The sequence below is a fragment of the Mus musculus genome, chromosome 9, assembly GCF_000001635.26.
Source record: "Mus musculus strain C57BL/6J chromosome 9, GRCm38.p6 C57BL/6J".
Lineage (NCBI taxonomy): Eukaryota > Metazoa > Chordata > Mammalia > Rodentia > Muridae > Mus > Mus musculus.
Genome location: NC_000075.6, coordinates 114,338,144 through 114,364,969, shown reverse-complemented (window position 1 = coordinate 114,364,969; position 26,826 = coordinate 114,338,144). Strand labels below are relative to the sequence as shown.

At 41.8% G+C, this 26,826-nt stretch overlaps 1 long non-coding RNA gene across 1 annotated transcript; it reads left to right on the top strand.

Moving 5' to 3' along the window:
- The first annotated feature begins 342 nt into the window (after positions 1 to 342).
- 4930525D18Rik (RIKEN cDNA 4930525D18 gene) lies at positions 343 to 23,859 on the top strand. Its single transcript, NR_040738.1, has 6 exons — positions 343 to 396; positions 1,162 to 1,218; positions 2,683 to 2,809; positions 8,978 to 9,147; positions 15,036 to 15,240; positions 23,537 to 23,859. It is a non-coding gene; the product is annotated as an RIKEN cDNA 4930525D18 gene (long non-coding RNA).
- Positions 23,860 to 26,826: the final 2,967 nt, after the last annotated feature.

Sequence of the window (26,826 nt, the reverse complement as noted above, 5' to 3'; positions counted from 1 at the left end):
AGTTGTAAGTACCTAAAATCCCTCCCTTGTTCAGGAAATATCTTAGTGTTTCATTTCTGAGAAACCTCACTCCAGGTCCCTTTTGGGAAGAAGGGTTGAAGGTTAAATGAGAGATATTGGTTCTGCCATTGACTCTCCATGGAAAATCCCAAGCAGAACTGGGATTAATTTCAAGCCAGTGTGACTTCATGTGGCACACTCTGTTCTGATTTTCTTGCAGATTTAGCCAAGGTGGGAGACACAGATATGGAAAAAGAACAGAAAGCTCTCGATAGTAAAGAGAATTTTCCTGGTAACAGAATGCCCTGAGGAGATCAACAGAAAGGGGCTCATGAAGCAGTTGGGTTGTACATTCTGCTTGCCAGGCTGAGGCAGTGGGAAAGGCATCAGTGAGATGTAGGTTGGTTTGATTCTCCTTCCAGCTGTAATGGTAACATATAGAAGCAAAGCACAGCAAGCCCCACTGGCAATTAAAGATGAGGCAGGGGAGTTGGGGGAATAGCTTTTTAAGCAAGAGCACTGACTGCTCTACCAGAGGACTGAGATTCTAATCTCAGCACCCCACGTTGCTTCTTACATCCATCCATAAAGCCAGTTCCAGCGTATCTGAAGACCTCCTCTGGTCTTGATTTGCACTGCATGCATATGGTACACAGGCACTCATATGCAGGCAATACAGCTGAAATAAATTTAAAAATAAAAGTATTCTCCCTGCCTCTAATGATACCAAAGCTCCAAGCCTTTGATTGTAATTAGGAGATCTCCTTGTGCAATGCTTGTTTGATATCTGGCGTTCACTTCTGATTGTTGATTTATGATAGAACTATCAGTGGAGTACAACTCTATAGTCACTGATATGAACCTGAATACAAAGGTCATGAAGTGGGGGCCCAATAATGCCGAAGAAGGAAATCCTCTTCCAGCTGGTCCTGCAGGATTTATCACAGCACCTCTATGGTCCTCTCTTGCCTGTTAAGTCTCTCTATAAAGGGCACTCTATGTATGGGTAGATGGCAGAGTGAGTGGTCTGGCCTCACAGTAGCACCCTCTGTAACATGAGAAATCAAGGAGCCAGTGGAAAGTTGAAGCTAATCTGGTGTGAACCAATGTGGCTATATCTTCTGCAGGCAGAGGTGAATGAGCCACTCTATTTTCTTGCAGAAGCCATGGAAGTACAGTACTGGGAACTAAGAAAAGCATCAAACACTGTTTCTCCTGGTAGGTAACTGCATTCTCAGTCTATACTGTCTTATGGGGAAGGTGTCAGAAGGGGAAAAAGCATAGAGGGAAGGATATATGTGAGCTCATTACCAGCCTGTGCTCTTCACACTAAACTGACCTGTAGGGTGAATGTGTCAAAGAACATGTTGACACCTGCATTGGAAACTCTGGCCTAGTACTTGAACTCTGGTCAAGCTATGACCTCCTTTTCAGACATCCCTAGTTCAGAGGGTGCACATATATTCCCAGGATTTAAAAGGCGTGGCCACTTGTGTTTTCTTTCCAGTGTCCTTTCTGGCTTTATCCTCCTACCTGTGTCTGGACCTCATTTTCCTGCCTTGTTTCATCAGAAATCCTTAGTTTGTCTTCCTGTGTGTCACAGCTTTCCTCTGAGCTCTCTGGGACTTTTGTGTACTTCATGCTTAGTACATTTCTCACCTGTCTTCTCTTGTCTAGAGTATGAATCAATGGAGAGTATATTCCCCAAAGTCTTTTGTGAAACCCCTGCAGTGGGGTCAGGTTTTCCTTTATTGAGAAGTAAGTAAGTAAGTAAGTATGTATTGTATGTATGTATGTATGTATGTATGTATGTATATATTTATGTATGTATGTTTGTCTCTCTGTCTGACTGTCCTGTATTCTACTTTGGATGCATTGATTCTGCCTTGTGTAAACTCAAGGACTCCTCTTTGTGATCAATGTGTCCACAGAGGTGCAGCAGCCCAACTCATAGGCTACATTGTCTGACCCTGATTCTGTCTCTTATTCACAGCCTTTCCCAGCCTCTTCCCTATTTCCTGGGTAAAATGGTGACTCTGTACTTTGTGCCTAGTATTCCATAAAACCTTTCTACCTTGTTACTGATTCTGCTAACTGGGTTGTACTGGCCACCTGATGTGACCTAACCATCTAATATGTGGTTCTCTGCATTCCCTCCCATTTTGTGCCTAAGTTTATTCAGTTGTATTCTTCCCTTGAAATTTGGCCTCACTTGAATCCCATAAAAATTTCATAGGACAGCCAAAAACCAAATGGGAAGTATATATAATGGGACATTGTTTAGGGACATGCCCAGTAAGACATAGTTGAATCTTACCAGATCATCTGGTTCATGCCTTCCCTGTGGGACAGTGGGGAAGCGTTGTATTTGCCCCACTGGGAAAAGCAGGGGAACTGAACAGAGTGGGGACAGGGTTGCTGGTCACAGCAGAGTCAGCAAGAAAAGCATTGTTTCTGATGTAAGAGGAGACCCATAGGGAACGTCCAAAAGTTGCAACCAACAAAATAACAACCAATAGAATTTTTTCCCAGACACTGTTGATATAAGAAAGGTAGGGTATGTGTTTGAAGTCACTCACCTAGTAAGGTCAACTTGATCCTTACAAGAAATACCCAACAGGGTCCCAGAGCTTTGTGCCATAATTCATTTATATTTTGAACCTATTTCTACTCTATTTCCAGCGGTCGATGTATTATTTTTAGCCCCACCAACATCTTCCTATGATGAAGATTATTATACACCCATAAAAAGAAAGAAGAGGAAAAAGAGGAGGCGCTACTACTAATTAAAAGCCTCCATTATACTCCAGTAAGTACACCACACCCAGACTCTTCAGGAACTTGAAAAGCATTGAAATGGGTTAGGGGGAGTGCACAGAGAAACAGAAACAGAGGCAGACGTTCTGAACCTCCAGTTTACCAGGATAAAGAATTGCTGTATCAAAACCTTGTAGAGTTAGTTGTCAGGAGATATTGAGAAAAGAAGGATGGATGCAGGGTGGGGGGCTGATGGTGAGGGTTTGGGGTTTGGAAGGACAATGTTAACAAGGTAGAACAGCAGTCTGAGGTACAAATCCCAAGGTGGGAAGCACTCTGGCATCCAAGGAAACGATCAGAACATGGAAAGTCCCCATGGAGGGTTTCTCACTTAGGGTCACCATTGCTGTGATGAAACACCGTACAAAACTTGGGAAGGACAGGGTTTATTTGGCTTACATAGCCTTAATCACAGACCGTTGAGAGAAGCCAATTCAGGAACTCAAACAGTGATGGAACCTGGGGGCAACACTGATGCAGAGGCCATAGAGGACTCCTGCTTACTGCTCCTTAATGGCTTACACAGCCCACTTTCTTTTTTTTTTTTTTTTTAAGATTTATTTTATTAATATATGTAAGTACACTGTAGCTGTCTTCAGACACTCCATAAGAGGGAGTCAGATCTTGTTACGGATGGTTGTGAGCCACCATGTGGTTGCTGGGATTTGAACTCTGGACCTTCGGAAGAGCAGTCGGGTGCTCTAACCCACTGAGCCATCTCACCAGCCCCCAACACAGCCCACTTTCTTATAGAATACAGGACCATGAGCCTATGGATGGCCCCACACACAATAGGCTGAGCCCTCTTACATCAATCACTAATTAAGAAAATGACCTGTAAGCTTGCCTCCAGCCTGGTCTTGTAGAGGCAATTTCTCCACTGAGGCGCCCTCCTTTCAGATGACTTTAGCTTGTGTCAAGTTGACATTAAAATAGCCAAGACTAAGGTCATGAGAGTGGAAGGCAAATATATAAGTCATGAAGTACCATGAGGTTGGTGGTACTAATCATGTTAAAGACTATATAAATAGCATCAAGAGTCAGAGTGGGGAAGTAAGGCTGAAAGGTGAGAGTGGAGAAACCTTGCCATGCAAGACTCAATAACACCCAGTACAGGGGTAAAGAGACTTGATAGAAGGAGAAAGTAGATTGTCCAGGACTTCTTTCCACTTAAGGTAGCAAAGTCTCAAAGATCTGTGGTGCCATTCAGCTAGAAACCACAACTCTACCTTGCCAGGGGTTTCTCTAGGTAAGAGTTACTGGAGGCATGGAGAGTTGGAAAAGACAGGAAGGAGACCTTGAACATAGGAAAGTGGATATTCTCAACTATGACAGATGGGCAGTGTAGTGAAGTGCTGTCAGTCACTGCAGAGTTTCATGTCTTTTGATACAACCCTTTATTTCTCCTCTGTTCATAGGCTCCAGGCCCTAGGTATGAATGTGTGTGTGTGTGTGTGTGTGTGTGGGGGCTTTGGTAGCTGGAATCAGAGGGCCTTTGTTGCTAGCAATGACCAGAACAACCTTAGTACAAAGCTTCTTCCATGACTCTGAATCCAGGGACAATGGCTTTGTCACCTACGAAGCCTCTGGTAGGACCTAGATCCTTGCTTTACTCTTGAATCTGCATTATCAGCCTCCTTAGACCCCTAATCCTACTGATACTGTGTTTCCCAGGTTTTTCTGTCATTTCAAACTTAATTTAAACATGCCGAGGTGTGTTGGCTCATTTTGTCAACTTGTAACACAATCTAGAGTTATCTGAAAGGTGGAAATCTCAATTGAGAAAATGATTTCATAAGATCCACCCATAGAGCATTTTCTTTCCTTTATTTTTTTTTCACTAATTTATTCATTCACTTTACATCCCAATCTTAGCCTCAGCTCCTCCTAGTTCTCTCTCCCTGGCTCACATGGCCCCTTATACCACTCCCCACTCCCCTTGTCCTCTCAGAAGGGGGAGTTCCCTCAACAGAAACCAAACCATCCTGGCACCTCAAGTCACTGCAGGACTAAGTATATATTCTTCCACTGAGGTCAGACAGGACAGTCCAGTTAGGAGAGCAGGATCCACAGGTAGGGAGCAGAGTCATGGTAAGCCACCACTCCTGTTGTTGGTGCATCTGTATGAAGACCAAGATGTACATCTGTGCAGGGAGGCTAGACCCAGTACTTGTATGCTCTTTGGTTGGTGGTTCAGTCTCTGGAAGCCCCCAAGGGTCCAGGTTAGTTGATTTTGATGGTCTTTATTTAGAGTCCATATCCCCTCCAGGTACCTCAATCCTTCCCCCAACTCTTCCACAAGATCCTTAGTGGGTCTTTAATCTCCATTATCAGCCTCCTTAGGCTGTGAGTCTTTGGGTGGAGCTTCTCAGAGGACAGTTATGTTAGGTTCCTGCCTGCAAGTATAGCAGAGTATCATTAAGAGTGTTAGGGATTAGCTCTTGCCTATGGGATGGTTCTTAAGTTGGGCCAGTCATTGGTTGGCCATTCCCTCAGACTCTGTGACATCTTAATACCTGAACTTTTTGTAGACAGGACAAATTTAAGGTGAAAGGACTTATGGGTAGGTTGGTGTTCTTATCCCTCCACTAGGAGTCCTGCCTAGCTATGAAATGGCCATGTCAGGCTCTATATGCCCCAATGTTAGGAGTCTCAGCTAGAGTCACCCTCATAAACTTCCTGGAGCCTCCTCCACCCCAGGTCTCTGGCACCTCCTAGAGATGCCTGTCCCACATCATGCTATCCCATCCTCCTCTGTTTTCCGTTCACTCTCCCAGCCCTCATTCCCACCCTGATCCCTCCAGCCATCCACCTCCAATCACAGTTTTGTTTCCCCTTCTGAGTGAGATTGAAGCATCCTCTCTTGGGCCCACCCTGTTAGTTGGCTTCTTAGAGTCTGTGGATTATAGTATGGGTATCCTGTACTTTATGGCTAGTATCCACTGATAAGTGAGTATATGTCATGCATGTCCTTTTCAGTCTGGGTGACATTATAGAGCATGATATCTTCTAGTTCCATCCATCTGCCTTCAAATTTTAAGATGTCCTTGTTTTTAATAACTGAGTACTATTCCATTATGTTAATAAACCACATTTTCTTTTTCCATTCTTTGGCTGAAGGGCATCTGGGTTGTTTCTAGTTTCTAACTGTAACAAGTAAAAAGCAGCTATGGATACAGTTCAGCAAGTGTCCTTGCGGGATGGTGGAGCATCTTTTCAGTATTTGCCCAGGAGTGATACAGCTGGATATTTAGGTAGAACTATTCTGAGAAACTGCCAAATTGATTTCCAGAGTAGCTGTTTGCACTCCCACTAGCAGTGGAAGAGTGTTCCCCTTGCTGCACATCATTGCTGGCATGTGATGTCTCTTGAGTTTTGGATTTTAGCCTTTCTGATGGGTAGAAGATGGAATCTCAGAGTTGTTTTGATTTGCATTTCCCTGATGATGAAGGTCATCAATCATTTCTTTAAGTATTTCTTGGCCATCCAAGATACCTCTGTTAAGAATTCTGTTTAAGTGGCCAGGCATGGTGGTGCATGCCTTTAATCCCAGCACTTGGGAGGCAGAGCCAGGCGGGTTTCTGAGTTCGAGGCCAGCCTGGTTTGCAAATTGAATCCTAGGACAGCCAGGTCTACACAGAGAAACCCTGTCTTAAACCAAAAAAAAAAAAAAAAAAAAAAAAAAAAAAAAAAAAAAAACCCAACAAAAACAAAACCAAAAAAAACAAAAAAAGCCCCCAAGAATTCTGTTTAGATCTGTACTCTAATTCTTTATTTGGGTTATTAAGTTGGTGTCTAACTTCCTAGGTTCCATACATATTTTAGATATTTTACCACTCTCAGATGTAGAGTTGGTGAGATTTTTTTTCCTATTGTGAAACTTTTCAATTTCATGAGGTCCCATTTATGAAATATTGTTTGTAGTGCCTGGGCCATTGGTATTCTGTTCAGGAAATTGTCTCCTCTATCAATGTACCCAAAGCTATTCTCCACTTTCCTCTATTATATTTATCTTATCTGATTTGATGTTGAGGTCTTTGAGCCACCTGGACTTGAGTTTTGTTCAGAGCAATAAACATGGATCTATTTGCATTCTTCTACATACACACATCCAGGTAGACCAGCAATACTTGTTGAATATGCTTTCCTTTTCTCCATTGTATGGTCTTGGCTTCTTTGTCAAAAATTAAATGTTAATAGTTGTGAGGGTTTATTTCAGGGACTTTGATTCTTTTGATCAACCTGTCAGTTTCTATACAAAATATCATGGCATTTTTTTATCTCTATTGCTCTGTTGTACAGCTTGAAATCAGGGATGTTGATACCCCCGGAAGATATTTTATTATACAGGATTGTTTTAGGTATCCTGGGTTTTTTTGTTTTTTCATATGAAGTTGCTCATTGTTTTTTCAAGGTCTGTAAAGATTTTGTTAGAATATTTATGGGAATTCCATTGAATTTGTAGATTGCTTTTGATAAGATGACCATTTTATTATGTTAATTCTATGAATCTATGAGCATGGGAGATCTTTCCATCTTCTGATGTCTTCAATTTCTTCCTTCAGAGACTTGAAGTTCTTGTCATACATGTCTTTCAATTGCTTAGTTAGAGTTACATCAATGTATTTTATATTATTTGTGGCTATTGTTCAGTGTATTTCTAAGATGTCTTGCTCATCCAATTTATTGCTTGTATAAAGGAGGGATACTTTTTTTTAGTTAACTTTGTATCTTGCCACTTTGCTGAAGACATTTATCATCTGTAGGCATTCTCTGGTAGAATTCTTAGAGTCACTTACATATACTGTCATATCCTCTGTGACTAACGATACTTTGACTTCTCTTCCAATTTGAATTCACTTGATCTCCTTCAGTTGTCTTTTTTCCCCCAATTTTATTAGGTATTTACTTCATTTACATTTCAAATGCTATTCCAAAATTCTTCTATACCCTCCCCAACCCCCTGCTCCCCTACCCACCCACTCCTACTTCTTTGCCCTGGCGTTCCCCTGTACTGGGGCATATAAAGTTTGCAAGACCAAGGGGCCTCTCTTCCCAATGATGGCTGACTAGGCCATCTTCTGCTACATATGCAGCTAGAGACACGAGCTCTGGGGGTACTGATTAGCTCTTATTGTTGTTCCACCTATAGGGATACAGACCCCTTCAGATCCTTGGGTACTTTCTCTAGCTCCTCCATTGGGAGCCTTGTGTTCCACCCAATAGCTGACTGTGTGCATCCACTTTTGTGTTTGCCAGGCATGGCATAGCTTCACAAGAGACAACAATATCAGGGTCCTTTCAGCAAAATTAAAGGCAGGCCTATAGACGTTTTCATTTTTACTGATCTCCAGTACAGCTTGAAATCAGGAATGGTGATACCTTCAGAAGTCTTTTATTGTACATTAGGGATTTAGCTATCCTGGAGTTCTGTTGTTCCATATGAAGGTGAGAGGTGTTCTTTCAAGGTCTGTAGAGTTGTGTTGGAATTTTAATGGGAATTGTAGATTGCTTTTGGTAAGATGGCTATTTCCACACGATATTTGTGACTATGGCCCACACTTGAATAGCCCAGCGATAGGGCACTTACTCATGGAAGAAAGTTCTGCCCAGCAGCATGATTTCCAAAACGTAATTTTCAAGCAGCTTTCTATAAACTGCACATTAAGTTAGAATGCAGAGGGACAAGATTCTGGAAATACGCATTTTGACAACTCTCCCGTGACATTCTTATGCGAGTTAAAGTTAGAGGCACATTCTACAAAGATCCAAGATCTGATTTCTAGATGTCAAACTAATACAGAGCTAGGTGAATGTCAGATGTGGATAGGAAGAGATCGAGCTTATCTGCCATCAGGATATAAAGTGACTATAAATAAAATAAATAAATAAATGAAAAATAAATAAAATTCACTTTGAACAAGAGGATAAAGGAAAAAAGAAAAAGAAAGAAATCAAATAAACCCCAGCCCCCAATTCTTCCAGGCATGAAAATCAAAGCCAGTTATTTATATGTGCAGATGTTTTGGTTAGTGGAGCTGGCCAATGACAAAACAACTATGTAGGATGGAGGAGGGCTAAGCCATCAGCCACCAACATTCAGCAGGTGTGCAGTTGTTCCTAGGTCTATTCTCTGATCCCATCTACCTCTCTCCTCCAGGTGCCTCTGTGGCAAGCCAGGAGGGTTCTCCAGGATTGAACTACAACTGCCTGGTGTCTGCTTGCCCAGAGGACTGGTATGCAGCTGATGAATCATATTTGGTGTTTGCTACAGGAACAAACTGCTGCAAAGAAGATCAAGCTCGCCCCCAAAGATCTATTTCTGTTCAGGTCTGCTTCTCTTGTATCCTGATAACTTTTTTTTTTCTACTATGTCTGCTGGGTGGAGGGCTAGAGGAGAGGCAGGACCTTATTAAAAGTAGGTTGCAAAAAAAATGTATGCTCACAGCTTTGGTCTGTCACCAAAAGCTTTGTGAGAGAGTAGACCTGTGCTGTGTTCTCAGGAAAAGTCTGTCACACAACAGTGTCTCACAGTGTCTGTCCTACCTAGCAGTTGTGATAGAAGACCCACATTGTATTGTGTAGTAGGCTAAAGGAAGTGGCACTTTATGTAGCAACTGTTGAAAACCTTGTTGAAGTTTTCTCTGGAGTAGAACTGTTGAACTTTAGAAGAAACAAATTGACAGGTTAGAACTTCAGGAACCAAATACAAGGAGTCAGATGGACGTGTGTAGTTCTAGAAATGGAAGCAAGCAGGATGGTCACAACCAGACATTGGTATTAAAGTCCCACCAACCCTTCTTGTTATTCTTTGCTGGCCCACATCATTGGCATCTTTGTTTTTGATTTACTCATCTGTATTTGTTGAAGTTAAAGCAACAGGTTCCTTCTTGGGTGCAAATCAGCAGATGTAGGGCTTAATGGTGGTGAAATACAACTGCTCCAGGTACATTTCACATTTCACTGTTTCTGTATTATTGAACCTCTTGGCCTCCTAGAGTTACTGGGGATAGTCTTTTAGCAGTAAACATGGATTTCCTGTATTTATTGTGAGGGTGAGGGCAAGAACCTCACAATAAAACCAGTGCAGTTCTTTTAGTTTGGGTCATAGTGGAAATTGTGGTAAGATTACAGAGTTCTGATGAAATGTGGTTTGGAAGGGATAGATGCTAATGTACCAATTCCTGTCCAGATCTCAGCAAGGCAGAGATAGACTCAGGGAAATATGATCATCGGGTTAAGAAACTGAACTGTGGAAGGTTTCCAGTAGTGCTCAGAAAGCTGGAGTCCATAGGTACTCAGGGAAGTATAATTGCATTAACTTACCCTGTAGATGGGGAGTTACCTTAGGGTCTCTGTTGCTGTGATAGAATACCATGAGCAAAATGAACTCGGGGAGGTAAGGATTAATTCATGCTACACGCTGTAGCATACCATCCAGAGAAGTCAGGGAAGGAATTCAAGGCAAGGACCTGGAGGCAGGAACTGGTGCACAGGCCAAGGAAGAGTTATGTCTCCCTGTTGCTTCTCATGACTTGATGAGCCTGCTTTCTTCCAATACCTAGGACCAGTAGCCCAGCACCACTGCCCAAAGGGAGCTGGGCCCTCCTTCGTGAATCACTAATTGAGAAAATGAACCACAGACTTGCCCACTGGCTTGCCCACAGGCCATTCTGGTGGTGGAGGTCATTTTCCCAGTTGAGGTTCCTTCTTCCCAAATGACTCTAGCTTGTGTCAATTTGAAGAAAGAAGGCTCACAGGAGTGTAGAAGGGATTTGAGCTCAGGTAAGCAGGTTTTGAGTGAGGGCCCTGCCTAGTTTTTCACTTAATAATACACTATACAGTTTTAGCCCAATAGTATATTAGAGACCATGAACTTCAGTGGACTTTGGACAAATTGAGCTCTCTGTGAACCTTTGAGGAGTGATGTTCCTGTGTAGTTTCCAGATTCAAGCAGCCTAGTTTGGTCATCTCTGATGCCTGCAATGGAGACTGGTTTAGAATAGGTTTAGGTGTAAGAGAGACATGGAATGAAGAAGAGGATGCTATTTTAATTATATTTGGGGATACCTTCTCTCTTCCTACAAGTTGTATACAGAAGGAAACTGTGCCTGAAAGTAGATTCCTTTAAAATCCACTCCCAGGATGCACCAGAGGCAGTTGGGGAGATTTACGGTTATTCATCTTTTTCACCTGTTGGCATGACCGAGTGTTCCTCCACCTAGGGTGCCATTGTGAGAAGAAAGCAGGGGAGGCTGGAAGCACCAAGGAGCCTCAATTAGTGTCACATTGGTGCAGATACAGCAGTTAGTGTGTAATGTACTGGACAAGCTAATGTCTGTCAGGGTCTAGTGAACGACCTCTCTGCGGCCTGGAGGGAGACGTTAACTGTGGTTCTGCATTTTGCTTTGTTGGAGTTCGTCAAAAGACCCTCACTCACAGAGACCACAGAGACTGCCAGTGCTGCAAACCACAAGAGGATTTTTTTATTGATCCAACATGTTGGGCACCCCCCTCTCAGCAGGCAGGCCAGAGGAGAGACCCAGAACAAAGAAAGAACACACTTTTTATTTCTTTTAAGGGGCAAATTTGGGCAACAGGGTAGCTGTCTTATTCTCATTGGTGTAGCAAGTAACCCTTTCAGGCATTGGTTGGTTTGCATAGTGACTACCTTTGGCCTAGTGACTCACTTTGTTTGCCCCCATGCTGGGTTGTTATGATTTGATCACCAAAGTGCTAGTACATTTGGAAGTTATGGGTCAGCTATTAATGTCACAGCTATCGACGAGGTCAGGGTGGTTTGTGGTCTTTCTCAGAATTCAGTGTGGGGCAGGGTGGACAAATTTCTCTAGGAACTGTTATCTTGTTATGGTTATTTTTCTGAAAACAGCTCATTTTGTTTTGGCACCTGTAGATTTAGTAATTTTGACTGCTATGTTTCTGAAAGTCCCTTCAGAGGGGAAGGTGCTAGGTGGCCTTGAACTTATTTTGGATATTAGAGCTTCCCTTTGCTTTTTGGGGGATGTCAGAACGCCAGAAGCTATTGGAACCTCAAAGAGTTGATAGTGGGAGGTGGGGGCTGGGAGCAAGATCTTTAATGGTTAAGGTAGCCTGATTGAGGAGGAGCCATGTGTATATATTGTGTAGGCTGAAAAAGTGACCCAGTCCTGGGCTGCCTGGGGTTGCCCTCTGCAGCTGTTGGATAGTCCTCCATTGACAAATGGATTGGTTGACTGAGGCTGTTGAATTACTCTGTTTGAGCGGTCTGAGGTAGGTCCCTTAAGCAATTTGCCTGGTTTGCTAAAATTCCTGTATCACTAGGGATTAGAGTAGCACCTGATCAGAGGTTGAGGTGCATTATATTCACCACAATGATGGTTCCTGGTTTCACATCCATTCTGTTAGCCAGTGTCTTTTTATTGGGGAATTGAGTCCATTGATGGGGAGAGATATTAATGACCAGTCATTGTTATTTCCTGTTATTTTGATGTTGATGGTGTTATTATTTGTTTGTGTGTGTGTGTGATTTTCTTGTTTTTGTTGATATGGAATGGAATTACTTAACATTTTGTGTTTTCTTGGATGTAGTTATACTTCATAGGTTGGAATTGTCCTTCTAGTATGTATGGGGCTGGATTAGTGGATGGATATTGTCCAAAATAGATTTGTCTTGAAATGTTTTGTTCTTTCCATGTATGTTGATTGACTGTTTTGAAGGTATAGTCTAGGTTGAGACCTGTGGCTTTATAAAGGTTGTAGGATTTCTGACCAGACCTTTATAGTGTTTGGAGTCCCTTTTGAGAAGTCAGGTGTGTTTCTGATAGGCTTGCGTTGTATGCTATCTAGCCTTTTTCCCTTGCCACTTTTTTTTTTCATTTTTTAAAGTTAGATATTTTCTTTATTTACATTTCAAATGTTATCCCATTTCCTGGTTTCCCCTCCGAAAAACCCCTATCCCACACCCCCTCCCACTGCTCATGAACCCACTGACTCCCTCTCCGCTGTCCTGGCATTCTCCAACACTGGGGTATTGAGCCTTCACAGGACCAAGGGCCTCTTCTCCCATTGATGTCTGACAAGGCCATTCTCTGCTACATATGTAGCTGGAGCCATGGGTTCCTCCATGTGTACTCTTTGGTTGGTGGTTTAGTCCCTAGGACCTCTGGGGGGTACTGGGTGGTTCATATTGTTGTTCATCCTGTGGGGCTGCAAACCCCTTCAGGTCCTTTGGTCCTTTCTCTACCTCCTCCATTGGGGACCCTGTGCTCAGGCCAATAGTTGGCTGAGAGCATCCACCTCTATATTTGTCAGGCTCTGGCAGAGTTGCTCAGGAGACAGCTATATTAGGCTCCTGTCAGCAAGCACTTTATGGCATCCACAATAATGTCTGGGTTTGGTGACTGTATATGGGGTGGATCCCGAGGTGGGGCAGACTTTGGATGGCCTTTCCTTCAGTCTTTGCTCCACACTTTGACTCTGTATTTCCTCCTGTGGGTATTTTTTCCTCCACTTCTAAGAAGGACTGAAGCATCCACAATTTGGTCTTCCTTCTTCTTGAGCTTCATGTGCTCTGTGAATTGTATCTTGGGTATTCCAATTTTCTTTGCTAATACCCACTTATCAGTGAGTGCATACCATGTGTGTTCTTTTGTGATTTGGTTACCTTACTCAGGATAATATTTTCTAGTTCCACCCATTTGCCTAAGAATTTCATTGCCTAAGGAATTCATTGTTTTTAATGCTTAGTAGTACTCCATTGTGTAAATGTACCACATTTTCTGTATCCATTCCTCTGTTGAAGGACATCTGGGTTCTTTCCAGCTCTGGCTGTTATAAATATGGCTGCTATGAATACTGGAGCATGTGTCCTTGTGGTATGGTGGGGCATCTTTTGGGTATATACCCAAGAGTGGTATAGCTGGATCTTCAGGTAGAACTATTTTCAATTTTCTGTTTAACAGCCAGATTGATTTCTAAAGTGGTTGTATCAGCTAGCAATCCCACCAGTAATGGAAGAGTGTTCCTCTTTCTCCACATCCTCAACAGCATTTGCTGTCACTTGAGTTTTTGATCTTAGTCATTCTGACTGGTGTGAGGTAGAATCTCAGGGTTGTTTTGATTTGCATTTCCCAGATGACTAAGGATGTTAAACATTTCTTTAGGTGATTCTCAGATATTGTGTATTCCTCAATTGAGAATTCTTTGTTTAGCTCTGTACCCCATTTTAAAATAGAGTTATTTGGTTCTCTGGAGTCTAGGTTCTAGAGTTCTTTGTATATATTGGATATATGGGATGTAGGGATGGTAAAGGTCTTTTCCCAATCTGTTGGTTGCCATTTGTGTTGGTTGTGTTATTGACAGTGTCAGTTACCTTACAGAAGCTTTGCAATTTTATGAGGTCCCATTTGTCAATTCTTGATCTTAGAGCATAAGACATTGTTGGTGTTCTGTTCAGGAAATGTCCCCCTGTGCCTGTGTGCTCAAGGCACTTCCCCACTTTCTTTTCTATGAGTTTCAGTGTATCTGGTTTTATGTGAAGGCCCTTGATCCACTTGGACTGCTATAGGACTATATTGTAGGTGAAGGATACAGTGCAGGTCTGAGGGACAAATGCAAAGTTCACATCTTCGAAGCATGAACTGGGGTAACAAGTGTTTTCCTCACAATACTCATAACAGCATGTAATATATGTGGCTTAAAATGAATGAAATCTTTGCTTCAGGAACTTTCCATATATTCAGACTATAGTGGGACACAGGTCACCGAAACCAAGTAGGCTAGAACCTCAACGGGGGGTGGGAATAGGGGTGGGGAACAAACTGTCACCCCTTTTTCCTATCACTCCTTGAGATACTCTCTTCACAGAGACTGACTTCAATGATTTTAAGTGGAGACAGTCATTTGCTCCTTCCCAGAAATTTGGATGCTGGAATATGAAGTTTTCTGGTATCCTCCAAAAATGTTTTCCAATTTTCAGGCCTCTGGGGCTGCCCTGCTTTTTGCTCTGCCTGAAGATTCTGTTTTGTTCAGTGCAGCTTGCATTGAACCTCTGTGTGCAGAGGTTGGTGAGAGAGAACTCTCAGGAATAACTCCTGCAGTGAGGGAAGGAAACAGGACTGAGCAGATAGACTTGGAATGAGGTACTGTTATATATTGTATATTGGTCCTCAGGCTGGAACTAGAGTACCCTTCACTGGAATCCATCCTTGAATCCCCAGGTCAAGGTCCTTGTACCTCTACACTATTCAGGCTTCAGGAGCAGGCTGCCATCAAGAAGAGGCTGAAACCTAGGGAAAGATGCCTCTCTATCCATGGGCATATGATGTGTTGGACCTCAGCTCTGAGTAGTCAGTAGCCAACATCCTGGTCAGCGAGGAAAGCCTAGCCCTGTCTCTAGGAAGAATGCGAATCACATCACCCTAGGTATGGCTCTGTCCAACAGTAACATTTTTTTTGAATATAAGTAATAAAAACATTTTAATTCTGTTCATGACCACAAGGAATTAGAAAGGCAGATAAAAATGTCTGCATTTGTCATAGCAGAATGAGGTAGAAACTGAATCAACATTTCTTCTGCATCATTAAGGACAGTCAGTGTCCTATTAGAGTTTCGTCTATTCGTCTCTCTCTTTAAAGGTATTTTCTTCATTTGGGTTTCAAATGCTATCCCATAAGTCCCCTGTAACCTATTCCCCACTCCCCTACCCACCCATTACCACTTCTTGGCCCTGGCGTTCCCCTGTACTGAGGCATATAAAGTTTGCAAGACCAAGGGGCCTCTCTTCCCAATGATGGCCAACTAAGCCATCTTCTGATACATATGCAGCTAGAGACACGAGCTCTGGGGGGTACTGGTTAGTTCATATTATTGTTCTACCTATAGTGTTACAGACCCCTTTAGCTCCTTGGGTACTTTCTGTAGCTGCTCCATTGGGGGCCCTGTGTTCCATCCAATAGCTGACTGTGAGCATCCACGTCTGTGTTTGAACAGTTCCTTTTTGTTACTGAAATTCTGCCAATGCTTGAAGGACAATATAGTAGCTGACACAAATACAAAGATATGTCAGGCCCACAGCTGTAATCTGCCCCCTGCTCATGGAGAACATTCCTTTTCACTCCCATCCCCAAACCAGAACAAGAACGACAACCCTTCTGAGCAGGAACATGTACCTGTTGCTACCTTGTCAGAGCTTCTGCTTGGCAGTGACCATGACAGTTAGCTTTCACTGGGAGTCCAACCTGGCTACAGGAGGTGGCCACTGCAGTCTCCTTATGCTCCACTAGCTCAATCCAATTCTCGGGGTACACATATGAAGACTAAATTTCACATATGCTATATATGTTCAGGGTCCTAAGTTCAGCCTGAGCTTGCTCTTTGGTTGGTGGTTCAGTCTTGGGGTGTCCCCAAGGGTCGAGGTTAGTTGACTCTGTTGGTTTCCTTGTTGAGTCTGTATCCCCTCTGGGTCTCTCAATTCTTTCCCCAACTTTCCAAGATTGTTTCAACAAGATTCCTGAGCTCTGTCTAATATACGGCTATGGGTCTCTGCTTCAGTCAGCTGCTGGGTAGAGCCTCTCAGAGGACAGTTATGCTAGAGTCCTGTCTACAAATATTGCAAAGTATCATTAATAGTGTCAGGGATTGGTGTTTGCCTATGGGGAGGGTCTCAAGTTGGTTCAGTTATTGGTTGGATATTCCTTCAGTCTCTGTTCCATCTTTGTCCTTGGATTTCTTGTTGGTAGGACAAATCTTGGGTTGAATATTTTGTGGATAGATTGATGTCTTTATCCCTTCACTGTGAGTCCAACCTAGTTACAGGAGGTGGCCACTTCAGTCTCCCTATGCCCCACTGCTAGGAGTCTCAGCTAGGGTCACCTTCATAGACTTCCTGTAGCCTCCCCAAATCACATCTCAGATCTCTGACACCTCCTAGAGATGCACTGTTGTACCTAATTTTAAAAATGCAAGCTTGATCCAGCTAGGCTCTGGGACTAGTAGATGCTTCACTGACAGCTAGTGAGCTCCTACAGTAACTAGTGCTTCTAGAGATGAAACAAACACAGAGGCATCATCCAAAGGCTTTCTGAATAGGACTTCATTTACTCAGTAATTAAGGCTGAAATGGACAAATATAACTCATAAAACAACAAAAAGGGCTGTATAACAACAACAAAAACCAACCCTGAAGATGAAAATAGAAGAGAAAGAGTCTTTGCCAGCTGCATCTCTGATACAGCATTCATATCCAGAGTATACAAATAACTATAAAAAGAAAGTGCTAAGTATACAAATGACCTAATCAAAAGACATGACAAAGATGGTAAGGCCATGAAATCTCAATCGTATAGTTGCTTAAACAGGACCAGCATCAAGACCTCCTCTACTGATATGCCACTGTATAACAAAAGCTACAGGTAATCAATGTGTAGAGAGAATCAGTTTTCTCCAGGAGTGGGCCCCTCATAGATGATCTAATTCCAAACTAACAGCACTAAACATACATATATACACAAGAGCAACATTAAATGGATTTATCTTTATGTAACAATAGTTATAATAGAAGAGGTAATATATTTGAAGGGAGAATATGGGATGAGTTGGACTGGGGAGAAGGAGGAATAGAATGATGTAAAGTGAACCCAGCAAACTCAGCAGCAGCAAGTTCCACTTTGTCCTTTTTTGTACTTTCTTACCTGGATTATAGCTCTGACTGCATATCTGGAGGCCTGCAGCTACCTGGGACAACCAGGTGAAATCCTCATGCCTGAATTCCCTGACCACTGGGTTCCCCAGCAAGGTCATCAGCCATAAGGTCTGCCCCATCCCCTCTGTGCTCCATCTACCTTTCCACATTCCTACCTGCAAACCAAGAGGCTTGTAGCCATCAGGAACCATGAGTTCTGACTGTATCCCTGTAGGCCTGCTGCCACTCAGACATCCAGAGGCTTGAAGTCATCAGAGATGACCAGCTCTGTCAGAGACCCAGGAGGCCTAGTGCCATCTGGGCCAACAAGCTCTATCTGCTACCCCAGAGGCCTAATGCCATCAGGGACTATTAGGCCTGACAAACAAAGGATAACAAGATGCCCAAAGGTCAGCATAAGAAATAAAAAAGAAAAACAAACAACAAAAAACAAAAACAAAAAACAAAAAACAGGCTGGAGAGATAGCTCAGTGTTTAAGAGCACTGATTGCTCTTCTGAAGGTCCTGAATTCAAATCCCAGCAACCACATGGTGGCTCACAACCATCCATAATCAGATCTGATACGCTCTTTTGGTGTGTCTGAAGACAGCTACAGTGTACTTACAAATAATAAATAAATCTTTAAACAAAACAAAACAAAACAAGGCACCACTAAAACCCAGCAATGCTACTAAGTAAGCTATAAATATCCTAACATACCTATAACACAAGAAAAATCCAATCTAATGAAGATGGTAGAGGCATTTAAAGAGGAAACAAATCCCTTGCAGAAATACAGGAAATTACAATCAAACACATAGAGTCCTTTAAAGAGAAAGAAATAAATATAAAGAAATACAGAAAAATGTAATCAAAGATGAAATTAATAAAACTGGTTTAGAACTGAAAATGGAAATAGAAACAATAAAGAAAACACAACTTAGGCAATCCTGAAACAAGAACTATAGATGTAAGTATCACCAACAGAATACAAGAGTTGGAAGAGAGGGTCTCAGGCTTAGAAGATATGATAGAAGGAATTAATACATTGGTCAAAGAAAATACTAAATCTAAAACAACTGTGACATGAAATATCCAAGAAATTTGGGACACTATGAAAAAAACCAAACCTAAGAATAATAGGAATAGAAAAAAGCAAAGATTCCCAGCTCAAAGTCCCCCAAAATATCTTCAACAGTATGTATGATTATACATACTTCCCAAACCTAAAGAAAGAGATGATTATAAATGTACCAAGAACTTGCAGAATGCCAAATAGATTGGACCAGAAAAGAAAATCCTCCTGCCACACAATAATCAAAACACTAAAAATACAGAACACAGAAAGAATATTGAAAACTGCAAGACAAAAGGACCATATAAAGAGGTAGACCCATCAGAATCACACCTAACTTCTCAACAGAGGGCCTGGGAAAATGACTGGCAGACACTAAGACCAAAGATCTCATCCCAGACCACTATACCCAGCTAAACTATCAATCACCATACATGGATAAAACAAGATATAGTATAACAAAACCATATTTAAACAATATCTTTTTACTAATCTGAACCTACAGAGGGCACTAGAAGGAAAACTCCAATACAAAGAGGTAACTATACCCAATAAACAACAGAAATAAATCATCACTCCAGCAAAACCAAAAAAAGAAGCACACACACACACACACACACACACACACACACACACACACAGCTACCAGCAACATTATAATGATAGGAATTAACAGTCATCAGTCATTAATGTTTCACAACATCAGTGGACTAAATTCCTCACTAAAAAGACACAGGTTACCAGAGTGGATGCCTAAACAGTATTCACCATTCTGCTTTATACAAGCAACTCACCTCAGCAACAAAGATAGCCATTACCTCTGCATAAAGGGCTAGAAGAAAGTTTTCCAAGCAAACAGACCCAAGAAACAAGTAGCCATTCTTATATCTAAGAAAATAGACTTTAACTAAAAGTTTACTTTAGATGAATATTGTTGCACAAATACCCCTTCATGTTAAAAGAGTTGGAGAGATACAGAGATACAAGGGGCATACCTAGACACATAAAAGGCAATATAGAAGAAGACACAGCTAACATCAAAACAAATGGAGAGAAACTTAAAGCAATTCCACTAAAATTAGGCACAAGACAAGGCTGTTCACTCTTTCAGTATGTCTTCAATATAGTCCTTGAAGCCCCAGCTAGAGCAATAACACAACTTAAACAGATCAAGAGAATATAAATTGGAAAGGAATTCAAAAAATTGCTAATTGTAGATGATATGATAGTATATATAAATGACTTCAAAAATTCTATCAGAGAACTCCTATAGCTGATAAACATCTTGAGCAAAGTGGCAGGATGCAACTAAAAAATTCAGTAGCCTCCTTTGTATACATAAAAGAAAACAAGTTAAGAAAGAAATTAGGGCTGGTGAGATGGCTCAGTGGGTAAGAGCACCCGACTGCTCTTCCGAAGGTCCGAAGTTCAAATCCCAGCAACCACATGGTGGCTCACAACCACCCGTAATGAGATCTGATGCCCTCTTCTGGAGTGTCTGAAGACAGCTACAGTGTACTTACATATAATAAATAAATAAATCTTTAAAAAAAAAAAAAAAAAAGAAAGAAATTAAAGAAAAACACTTCTTAATAGCCACAAATAATATAAAATATTTTGGTGTAGCTCTAACCAACCAAGTAAAAGACATTTATGACAAGAACTTCATGTTTCTGAAGAAAGAAGTTGAAGATATCAAAAGACAGAACGATCTCCCATGCTCATGGATCAGTAGGGTTAACAGAGTGGAAATAGCCATCTCACCAAAAGCAATCTACAGATTCAATGCAATTCCCATTAAAATTCCAACACAACTCTTTACAGACCTTGAAAGAACACCTCTCACCTTCATATGGGACAACAGAGCTCCAGGTTAGCTAAACCAACCTGTACAATAAAAGAACTTCTGAAGGTATCACCATCCCTGGTTTCAAGCTGTACTAGACATCAGTAAAAAAAAAAAAAAAAACCAAAACCAAACCAAACCAAAACAACAACAACTTCATGGTATTGGTATAGAAACAGACAAATCAATTAAATGGAATGGAAGACCCTGAAATAAACCTATAACACCTACTGACAATTTTTGACAAAGAAACCAAGACCATACAGTGGAAAAGAGAGAACATCTTCAAGAAAAGGTGCTGGACTGCATGTAGAAAATTGCAAGTAGATTCATATCTATCTCCTTGCATAAAACTCAAGTTCAAGTGGATCAAAGATCTCAACATAAAATAATATACAACAAATCTAATATAAGAGAGAGAAGAGAATAGTATTGAATGCATTGGCACAGGAGAGAATTTACTCAACAGAACACTGACAGCTCACACACTAAGATCAACAATTAATAAATGGGAAATTATGAAACTGAAAAGCTTCTGTAAAGGCAAAGGAAGTGTCCTACTGTCAGTAGGACAAAATAGCAGCATGCAGAATGGAAAAAGATTTTCACGAACTCTGTATCTGACAGTGGGCTAATATCCAAAATATCTAAAGAACTCAAGAAGTTATATATGAATAAACCAAATAACCCAATTAAAAATGAGGTACAAAGGTAAACAGAGAACACTTAACAGAGGAACCTCTAGTGGCCATGAAACATTTAAAGAAATGTTCAATGTCCCTTATTCATCAGGGAAATGAAAATTAAAATAGCTCTGAGATTATACCTTATACCCATAAGAATGGTTAAGATCAAAATTCCAACTGGTAGCAGATGCTGGTGAGCATGTGGAACAAGGGAAACATTCTTCCATTGCTAGTGAGAGTGCAAACTTATGCAACCATTCTGGAAATCAATTTGGTATTTCTCAGAAGACTGGGATTAGTTCTACCTCAAGACCCAGCTATACTCTAACTCCTGGACATATATGCAAAGGAGCTCCCCTACCCCACAAGGGCATTTGCTGAACTATGTTCATAGCAGCTTTATTTGAAATAACCAGAAACTGGAAACAACCTAGATGTTTCTCAACTGAAAATGGATACAGAAAATGGGGTATATCTACCCAATGGAATACTACTCAGCCATTAAAAACAAAGACATCGTGAATTTCTTATGCACGTGGATAGATCTACTATCATGCTCAGTGAGGTAAACCAGACTCAAAAGGACATGCATGGTATGTACTCAGTTATAAGTGGATATTAGCCATAAACTACAGGATAGCCATGTACTAATAAATACACAGACCCTAAGAAGCGAAATAACAAGGAGGACATAAAGGGAGATCTTTGAATTTCATTCAGAACATAGGTAAAATAATCACTGGAGGTGGATGAAGGGAGAGAATTGTGGTAGAGGGGATAGGGAGGGGAACAGGGTGTAGGATTAAGTGTAGGCAGAGCCAAGGAAGTGAGGGCTGAGAGAGTGAGCAGAAATAGGTAGTGGACAGGGAGGTGGTACATTGTAGGGGAAGGTTGCCTAATTGTTTATTGGGTCAATAAAGATGGCAGAAGCTAATTGCTGGGTGAAGAAGGATAAGGCGATTTCCAAGCTGGACAGGAAGAGAAGGGGGGTTAGAGGATTGGGAGTTGCACCAGGCGGTGGGATGGATAGGAAGCTTCAGACAGTAGGTCTCTCGGGACACTGACTGATTGTAGCCTCCACAGCCGCTGGAGGATGGGGCAGGATATTCTTTGCCCAGCCTTTGAGTTATCTGGTAGGGTTTAAAATAAAAGTCTGTTGTGTTTTCTTCCACGGGGCTGGGTGAGATGACCATTGCAGGCAACAGGCAGGGAACAGAGACTGAAGCTAGCTGTGGGAGCTGGGTGAGCTTGCCATTTCTGGCAACAGTCAAGGAGGAATGGGCAGCACTTTCAGCAATACAGGTGTCTGTTCTCAGAGGATAGCCGGGATCTCTACAAGCATTAGTTAATGTGGGAGCCGACTAGGTGCCAGGGGAGCATCTGCTACTCCTAGAGCGTAGCTGGATAAAGCATGTATTTTTTAAAATTAGGTACAACAGTGCATCTCTAGGAGGTGTCAGAGACCTGAGAAGTGGTTTGGGGGAGGCTCCAGGAAGGCTAAGAAGGTGGGCCTTGTTGAGACTCCTGGCAGTGGGGCATAGGGATACTGAAGTGGCCACCTCCTTTAGCCAGGCTGGGCTCCCAGTGAAGGGAAAAAGACACCAATCTATCCACAAAATATTCAACCCAACATTTGTCCTACCAACAAAAAATCCAAGGATAAAGATGGAGCAGAGACTGAAGGAATATCCAACCAATAACTGGATCAACTTGAGACCCTCCTCATAGGCAAACACCAATCCCTGACACTATTAATGATTCTTTGAAATACTTGTAGACAGGACTCTAGCATAACTGTCCTCTGAGAGGCTCTACACAGCAACTGACTGAGCAGAGACCCATTGCTAGATATTAGATAGAGCTCAGGAAGTCTTGTGGGAAAGATCTTGGAAAGTTGGGGAAAGATTTGAGAGACCCAGAGGGGATGCAGACTCAACAAGTCAACCAACAGAGAAACTAACCTGGACCCTTGGGGGCTCCCCAAGACTGATCCACCAACCAAAGAGCAAGCTCAGGCTGGAATTAGGACCCTGCACATATACAGCATATGTGCAACTTAGTCTTCATGTGAGTACTGAAGAATTGGATTGAGGGATGTCCCTGACTGTTGCCTGATGTGGATCCTGTTCTCCTAACTGGCCTGTGTTGTTTGGCCTCAGTGGGAGAGGATATGCCTGCCTAGTACTGCAGTGACTTGATGTGCCAGGGTGGGTTGGTACTGCAAGGGGTGGGGGAGGCTCCCCTTTCTCGAGCAGAAGGGGGATTTACAGAGAGGAGCTGTATGAAGGGATGACTGGTAGCAGGGTTTCTGTGATCAGGATGTGAAATGAATAAATAAAGTAATGGGAAAAAAGTAATCATATTCAATTCTCAAAGAATTAAAAAAGTAAATTAAAACAACTCTTGCTCTTTTGCTTCTCTTGCTCTTAGCCTTCATTCAAGGTCTCCTCACTGAAGCTGGATCAAGGTTTGGAGGCAACTGGGCCCACATTCTCCTTTCTCTGCAACTGCCTATGCTGGAGTATGGATGCACATGGCAACTCCTGGTATTTTGAAGTGCCTAGGATTCCAAAACAAATCACTAATGTGTGTACAGCAAGTGTTTCCACATGCTGAGCCTCTGTGCACCTTGTAGCTTACTTTACACAACCATTTCAGGTGAACATTCATGTTCCTCTAGATTATTGCTTAAAGTTAGAGCATGACACGTTTCATAACTGTGAATAAAAAGGAATAAAATCAATTTAAAATTTTATTTACTTTATTGGTTATTCTATTTATTTACCCCTAACCCATGCTTCTATGAGGGTGCTCCCCAATTCACCCACACACTCCTGCCTCAGCAGCCTAGCATTCCCCTATGCTGGGGCATCAAGCCTCCATAGGACTAAGGGCCTCCTCTCACATTGATGCCAGATAAGGCAATCCTTTGCTACATGTGCAGCTGGAGACATGGGTCCCTCCGTGTGTACTCTTTGGTTGGTGGTTTAGTCCCTCGGAGGTTTGGGGGTCTGCTTGGCTAATATTGTTGTTCTGCCTATAGAGTTGCAAACCACTTTAGCTCCTTTAGTCTGTCCCCTAACTCCTCCACTGGGGTCTCTGTGCTCAGTCTGTTGGTTGGCTGCATGCATCAATATCTGTATTTTCAGGCTCTGGCAGAGCCTCTCAGGAGACAGCTATATCATGCTCCTGTAAAGCACAATATTTCGTCACGCATTTTTATTTTATGGAAGTACATTGCAAAATGGGTGATCTATCTGTGTTCTGAGAATTTATGAAAATACAGTAATCTGATCATTATGGCATTTCTGATTTGTAAAATATATTCGAAAGCCTTTTAAATGTTACAATTCAAAATATGAATTTCTTTTTGCAAGGACATGTGACTTTCCTAGATAAGGCTCAAAGGTAGACAAATCTTAGAGGGTTCTGCCTTTCTATGCAAGATGAAGTCACATACAAAAAGTGTGTACATGGAAGGCTCCACAGGGTCAAGTTAGGAGCAGACATTGAACTAATTGGTGTCAAATGCTCAGGTGTTTCAAAAGGGTCAAATAGAAGATCACAGATCTGTGACTTATCTTTGTTACTCTCCATAGTTTGGGAAATCATTTCTCAGGCTTGTTTAACATTTTTGTTTATTTGGTTGTTCTCTTATTGTGTTTTCTATGACACTGTTTATAAGATTTCTGATTTTAGACTTAATTCCTCTATCTTGTTTCTCATATTCAAATTCCCCAGGAGTTCCACAACAGCCTTTCTCTTCTGTCTACCAGGAAATTGAATGAGTCAAGTGACCTATTAAGATTCAACCGTCTTTCTGGGCATGTACTCTCCAAGTTGTTTTCTGTTCTGTCCTCTTCTCTTTTGGTAGTCTCCTGACTCTGATGAGATTATTAAGGGAGAGAAAAATTATGGAAAAAAAGACCAGGCACATGGAAACTCAACATGGTGACTCCTTTGAGCAATGTTTCATTGTTACCAGGTAGAAAAAATATCTAAGGACAGGGTCTAGAGACAACTTTTACCCAGAGCTAGGGACTAGAGAAAGGAGATGGATGATGCTAGGGACACTTTGCTCAGAAATAAGAGCTCTCAAGTTTATTGTGAGGAGACACAATGCATTAACACCAGAGAGACTGCCTATAAAGGGGAGCTACGCCTAGTTGTACAATGATGTAATGCAGGAAAATCAGACACACTTGTGAAGACAAAGGCCTTGAACCTAGTGAAGAGGGAAGACACTGGAAACTAAACCACACTCCTCAAGTTATAAATTCATTTCTCATCAAAGGGAAGTAGGCCAGATGATCACAGGAAAAGACCACAAATATGGCCAACACAGAGGACAGATGCAGCCTATGGCAAGATGGATTCCAGAGGAGGTGAACCCCATTGCTCATGGAATATGAACAGTTCTTTATTGGAATTCCTTAAGCTACCCTCTGCATCTAGGAGCCTGAACCAAATACTCATTTAAAAAGAGCCAATGCTGGGGCCAGAGAGCAGGTCTCTCCTCACTTGATAGATTAGAGGCTCAGATATGTTGAATACCTCAGTCATCCCAAATGGCAGTCCACGTTGAGGAGCATAGGTTGGAAATGAGCACACATTAACACTAGGCCTTTGCTTAACAGGACATTGCAGATATAGTACTTCTGTCTGTGTAAACAGCATTTTGTCAATCTAACAACTCTACTATGTTGGTACCACATGAAGCAAGAGTTAGCATCGAACAGAAGATCATATGCGGGCTCCTATAAGTCCTGAAGGATGACAGGAAGGGGCTCTGTTCCTCCAGTATCACTGGGACTACACTGCTAGATTATTATCTACAGTATTCTGTGAGTGCAGGGGAAAAAAAACAGTGTCCCTCATCAGACAGACTGCCTCTATCCAGGTTATATACAAACCGAAGACAATATATCACTGACATTGTTGTGGTTAGTCTCAGCTGTCAAATAGATGATATTCAGATACTGGACATGAAAGTATTAGATTATAGCATTTAGTTTAGCTGAGGTGGTAAGCCAAATAAACTGTGTGACATTATTACTTAAGTAAGAATCAAGACTATATAAAAAGAAGAAAGCTAGCTGAAAACAGGCATTCATTCTTCTGGTTTTTTGTTTGTTTGCTTTGGACTGGGTTGTAGTGTGACTCTGTCACAAATATCTGTCTCTGGGTATAGCTTTACCCTGTTTATGGTCTATAAGCTTAAATTTCATTGAAAAACAAAGTCATTCCTTCTTTAGGATGCTTTATTTACAATATTTTGCCACAACTGGAAAAATAGGTGAGGCAGACATTAAAGTGTAGCTACTGCGAGCAAAAGCTTGGACATTAGGCAGTGGCACTGGCTGAAAAGAGCAAGTGTCTTGGGAAAGACCATATTCAAATGACAAAGTGCACTTCATGACTTTCAAAGCTGTCAATTCCCTCACCTTTACTGATATCTTTCCCACATTCTTACTCTCTTCAAGTCCAATGTGTAACGTGACCATTCCTGGGATGCTAGCCACTCAGATCAGACTAGAAAGTCTGGTACTTTGTTTGAATTCTACCCTCAATCATGAGATATTCAAGAATTATTACATCAAGGAATTGAGAAAGTATGAGAGGGTGGTTCACACGTTCCTGTCTATACCGTGGGAAGCCTCAATGAATCACATAAACTAAGCCTCAGCTTCAGACTTGAATTAGAGTGCAAGGCGACGTTA